This window comes from Pinus tabuliformis, chromosome 3_2, assembly GCF_031772625.1.
Source record: "Pinus tabuliformis cultivar Carrire ecotype Pingquan chromosome 3_2, CPIR1, whole genome shotgun sequence".
Classification (NCBI taxonomy): Eukaryota; Viridiplantae; Streptophyta; class Pinopsida; order Pinales; family Pinaceae; genus Pinus; species Pinus tabuliformis.
This window is the reverse complement of record NC_142302.1, coordinates 543811168-543817853: the sequence shown is the minus strand read 5'-3', so window position 1 is coordinate 543817853 and position 6686 is coordinate 543811168.

Genomic DNA, 6686 nt, shown 5'->3' with positions numbered 1-6686 from the left:
AAGCATAATCTATTGAGTGTCAGTCAAATGTGTGATCAGGGAAATGAGGTAATATTTCGATCAAATGGATGTATTTTTCGTGAGCTTGATACATGAGAAATAGTGATCAAAGGCATAATAACTCCAAATAATTTATACATACTCAAGGGAGGACAACAACAATGCTATCTAAGCAAGAATGATGAACACTAGCTATGGCACAGAATATTGGGGCATCTAAACTTCTCTCAGATAAGGAAAGCATGCAAATATCAGGTGGTTCGTGATCTCCCTGACATCAGAATTCCAGACAATGCAATATGCAAATCATGTCAATTTGGCAAGCAAACTAGAACTAATTTCCCTGAAAAGGAAGGATCAGTTAGTAAGCCACTTGAACTTTTCCACACTGATGTATGTGGTCCATCTAGGAAAAGGTCACCTCAAGGAAAAGAATATTTCATATCGTTCATTGACAACTTTTCCAGGATGTGTTGGATAGGACTTCTGAAGCACAAAGATGAAGCTTTCAATTTTTTCAAAGCATTCATAGCCTTGGTTGAAAATGACTCAGATCGCAGAATCAAATGCCTCAGGTATGATCGAGGAGGGGAATTTACCTTGGATGAATTCTTCGATTTTTGTGAAGAACATGGAATAAGAAGGGAATTCTCTATGGCAAGGACTCCTCAGCGAAATGGAGTAGTAGAAAGGATGAACATAATGGTTCAACAAATGGCTCGTGTTATGCTTGATGAGTCTGTAACTCCTGCAACCTTTTGGGGTGAAGCTGCATTTTCTGCCATTACTATTCTCAATAAGACAAATGTCTGGGTAAACAACACTCAGACTCCTCATGAACTTTGGTATGGTAAGACTCCTACGGTAAAATACTTCAAAATTTTTGGAAGCAAATTTTACATCAAAAGGATTGATGAAAACCTTGGCAAGTTTGAACCTAGAGCAGATGAAGGCATTCTCCTTGGTTACTCTCCCCACAACAAAGGATATAAGTGTTACAATAAAAGACTTGGAAAAAATGTTGAAAGTATTGATGTAGTGGTTGATGAAGAAGGAAATATTCTTAGGTAGGTAAAACCCAAATATTTCGAAGATGATGAGGACTATCCTTCAACATCAAATCAAACTTATGATGATGAAGAAACCTATGAGGCACCAGAAGAACAGATAAGGGTAGAAGAAAAGACTCCATCCAAGTACGTTCAGAAGAATCATCCATAAACTCAAATTTTGGGGCAGAAAGAGGCAGGTGTACAAACAAGAAGAACTGTTTCAGAAGCTTCAAGCTATCTATCATTGCTCTCCTCCACTGAACCACTAAATGTAAGTGAAGCATGCAAATATGAATGCTGGGTCAAGGCCATGAAGGAAGAACTTGAGTAGATTGAAAAGAATAACACTTGGAAGTTGGTTCCTAGACCAAATGATAAGAATGTCATAGGGACAAAATGGATATTCAAAAATAAGTTGAATGAAAATGGAGATGTTATTAGAAACAAGGCCAGACTTGTTTGTAAAGGGTATGCTCAACGAGAAGGTATAGACTTTGAAGAAACTTTTGCACCGGTTGCTAGACTTGAAGCCATAAGAATGTTCCTTGCTCTTTCTAGCTTTTATAAGTTCAAATTATTTCAAATGGATGTGAAATCTGCCTTTTTAAATGGAGACATGGAAGAAGAAGTGTATATTGAGCAACCAGATGGATTCATCCTTGGAAATGATCCAAAACTTGTATGTAGACTTAAGAAGGCACTCTATGGTCTTAAATAGGCTCCAAGGGCTTGGTATTATCATCTGGACAAATACCTTCATCAACAAGGTTTTTCAAAAGGATCAGCAGATAGAAATATACATATAAAAATTGATAATGATAAATTGCTAATACTTGTCGTGTATGTTGATGATATCATCTTTGGTAGAAGCCATGAGTCAAAAATTTGCTTTGGTGATGCAGAAAGAATTTGAAATGTCCTTGCTTGGTGAGCTAACATATTTTCTTGGTTTACAGGTCCAACAAAATAAAGACGGTATCTTTTTATCACAAACCAAGTACGTCAAGGAGATCTTGAAGAAATATGGCATGGAATATTCGAAACTAGTATGCAACCCTATGGTAACAAGATGCAGCATCAGTGCAAATGACGATTCAACAACAGTACATCAACCAGCCTATAGATCCATGATTGGTAGTCTGCTCTATCTGACAGGTACCCGACCAGACATCATGCATGCAGTGGGAATAGTTGGAAGATTCCAGGCAAATCCAAAATAAGCACACCTTTAGGCGGTTAAAAGAATTTTCAAATATCTTCAAGGAACACAAAACTATGGCTTATGGTATCCTAGAGATACATATCTCACACTTCATGCATATACATATGCAGATTGGGTAGGAAGCATGGATGACAGAAAAATCACTAGTGGTGGTGCATTCTTTATCGGTTCCAGATTAGTATCTTGGTTCAGCAAGAAACAAATTTCAATTGCTTTATCTACAACCAAATCAAAATATGTGGCTACTGCATCTTGTTGAACACAACTCCTTTGGATGATGCAAATTTTGCAAGATTTTCAAATCACTTGTACTCCACCTATCTCCATCTTATGTGATAATACAAGTGCAATTAATATTTCAAAAAATCCAGTCATGCATTCAAATACCAAGCACATACCTATCAAATTTCATTTTCTGCGAGAACAAGTGCTTGAAAAAAGTTCAAATTGGAGTATGTTCCCTCCAAGGAACAGGTTGCTAATATACTCACCAAACCACTGCCTAGGGAGACATTTGAATACCTCAGACAGAAGTTGGGAGTAGTTGATGCATCATCTTGCTGTTGAAACTTGTCTGTTTCATAGAAAAGTGGTTGTACGCGAGTTTAATGAGGAGAATCTACATACATACGCTGGTTTATGTGGATAGAGTCACGTATATGTTGGTTTGAAGACAAATAGTGGTCCGGGCTCAGGAATGAAAAGAGTCTGATATGGTTCTGATAGAGACCATCTGGCACAGGTTCAGGGGGAGCATATATACTTCTAATAATGCATTGTTGGCATTATCTTAGAAGATCTTGGTTCAAGTTCACAGTGTTTTTGGTTTCAGGTGGAACAGGTGCAAAAGGAGAACATGGTTGTTGGTCTGAATGATGATTGACAGATGCCGCTGATGATAGTTGTTGATGACTATCGTAGTCTTGTTGTAGATATTTTGTCTCTATGTCATGCATTTCTTCAAGGTCATGTAATAGCCTGTTTTGGTTTCCCCACTATGCCTGGGATGGATGATGTAATGTTCTTGTTTTATCATGTGTAAATTCTTGGTGTATCCCCACTTGGTTGGGTGGATGAGTCAATATTATTATATCCCCACTTGGTTGGGTGGATGAGTCAATATTGGTATATCCCCCACTTGGTTGGGAGATGGATGTATGTATGAGTCTTTGGTGATAACAAATTGATTTATGATGTAAAAAGTCACGTTTCTTCTTGTAGAACATCTTCTTGTAGACCTTGCCTACAGTTAGGGGGAGCATGGATAGAACAATAGAGCAGAGATTTTAGCATGTACTCAGGGGAGCATAACCCTTTGCACTTGATGACAAAGGGGGAGAATGACTTTGAGTGACTTGGGGTTGCCATCAAGTCCAAAGGGGGAGATTGTTGGCATTATGACACAGGTTTAGTGCTATGACACAGGGGTTTTCCTTGATGGCAACTCACTCAAATGAAAGATCACAGTTCAGGCTCTCAGAATGAAAGAAAAAGAGATATATGTAGGTTCCTCTTAACCAAGTTGCCTATACACGTGGGTTCAACGATCAAAAGGCGTGTATATGTATGCACGCACTTTCATGCACGGAAAAGCATGTACATGCGGGAAAACTTATTTTTAGTCCATGGTATTTAGTCGCTGGTATTTGGACCTATGGCTTTGGTCCATGGTATCTCGTCCGACATATTGAACCTAGGTATTGGGTCCATAGTATTGGTTCTAAGTGGTTTTGGACCATGGTATTAAGTAAGGCCTAAGACTATAAAAGGGGAAGGAAATCATTAGGCAAATGTATTCACTCAAGTATTGAATATCTTATGAAGATCAAGATCTAGAATTGGGTTATGGTGCATAGCTGGATCTAAACCAAGGAGGAACCTGAGCGCTAAAATATGGATAAGTTCTATTGATGGGTCAAGATCTTAAGGCTTGAATAGTAGTATCTTTGTGAGATTTTGATATGTTATATTTGGCGCATGATTTGATCTATAAATCTGATAATATCGGTATAACTAATGTCTGAATAAGTGAAAAGGGTATAGATCTGTACGCAGGTTCGGCACATCAAAGGCACATATACACGCTGGTTCAGTAAGTCAAAACAACGTATACGCTGGTTGGCCTTAATACATTAGCGTATGCATGCAGGTTTCTACATATTGAATTAGCGTACGTCTCATGAAATATGTTTTAGCTACTTCTATTTATTGCTGTAGTGTTTTGGGTTCAGGATTGGTTTCTGGTTACTGTTAATGTATTTTGGTTATAGCATTCAAAGAAGTAATTGTTTGATTCATTTTTGATTGAAGAAAAGGAGATTGGTTGATGCAGATATATTTGATGTTTGATTAATGTTCTTGATGGATCAGGTCTGAAAATTTATGGAATGTGGTCCCTGGAAGAAAGAGAAGGTTGTAGCCTTTTGTAGGTTAGCACCTACGTACTAGTACATTAGCTAGTAAAGAGCTAAGGGGGTTGTAGCTCCCTTCCAGGAGAAGTTGGAGAATGAGAGAAGGTTATAGCCTTCTGTAGGTAGAAGCCTACGTACTGGTATAAGACTGCACCAGTACAAAGATATTGTAAAAAGAAGTTTCTTATTAAAAGAAGATAGAGACGAATTGCAACAGGTGGTTTTCACCCACATTGGGTTTCCACCTTATATCTTGTGTCCATGTGTGTGATGATCTGTTATGTTTTACTGCTCCTGTTTACTATTCTTATAATTAATGAAGTTCCAATGCACTGATTAAAGATCAACATTTAATGAATCTTAAGTTTTTTGATATACGTTGGTTTCTTTAGACACAGTAGCGTATATACGCAGTTTCCAACAACTGAAGTAGTGTATACAAATTTGATTGTGAAATGAAAAATTATTGATTTGATAATACTGATTCATCCCCCCCTTCTCAGTATTATTTCCAACAGTTTGGACATCTTCATCTGGGTAAAATTCTAGAGTCCACTTATTCAAATACATCACCTAAGACCCAAGGAAATAAATACCATTATGGAATATCACATTTCTATATTCTCCTAGTTCAAATAGAAAAGTGAGAAACCCATTTCCTACTACATAAATTTCAATGTTACCCTTCATCTTAGCCTTCCATGTGCTCTCAATCCATGATTCAATCATTCTCTGGGAGGACCACATGCCAATGAATTTCCCTATCAATGCGCATTCATAATATGCCAATGTGGTTCTCTTGGCCCCTGCTGGCACTGCAATATCACGAACTTCATCATTCCTCTTCACAAATTTGGATCGTTGCTCAGCAGGTTTCTGACACTTTGGCAGGGAGGTAACCAGAGATTGAAAATTCATTGCCTCATTCTTCAGAGGGGAAGGAGAGAGAGGAAGGGGAGAGACCCCCTTCAGAGCAGTCATCAATACGAGGGTTTCAAAGCTAGGTTTTCATCACCCTTGTATCTTGGTCAATTCTTGATGAAATCAAACAATGTAAAGGGTGGTTAATGAGAACCCATGGTATTGACCCATGGTATTCATATGGAATAAAGGAGGAAATTAAACCAGTATACATCCACCTTAACTCTAGATCTACCAAGCATCGAGAGGGATCGAATCTCTTTTCACTTTAAAAGAGGTTTAAATCTCAAGAGATATAAGAAAAGCATAATATACATGTCACATTAAAATATATAACATATAAATAATATATATATATATATATATATATATATATATATATATATATATATATATATATATATATATATATATATATATATATACTCTTATATATATATATATATATATATACTCTTCATGTTATTCATGTGAATGGCTGTTATACAACAAAATGACCTCCTCATTAACTCAAAGGTGAAAGACATGATGACTAAAGCAAAGACCACAATTGTAGGCATTGATTCCATACTAAAGCTGGTTGCACATTGAAAACTTGCTTTATAAAGCTTGTTACCAAGCCTAAGGGAGCGTTAGTGACCCCACCAACTCATGTTACTAGTGAAGGGGAAGCATTAGTGAATCTAAGGGAAGTTCAATGGGTTAAGCCAACGAATTGACTCACAAATATCTAGATATTTATCCCTAAATTTGTTCAAGAAAAGCAAGGAAACATCCAAAATCAAGATATTTGGAGGATTTCTAACCTAAGAAAAGAAGGCAAATGGGAAAGAGCTGAAAAGTGGAGAAAGTTCATTACTTTTTCCCTAGTGAACTCTAGGAGGGGCTTGGAAACCCTAACTCAATTTCTATATAAGCAAAGTGAGGGTTATTGTGAAAGGGGTTAGAGCATTTGAAAGGATAGCCCACTAAGCTGTTGTGAACTGTCATACACTTGAAGAAGTGAGTTGAAAGAGAGAGAGAGAAGAAGAAGAAGGGGTAAGGGAAGACTGATACAACAGATGGTTGTAATCACTCTTC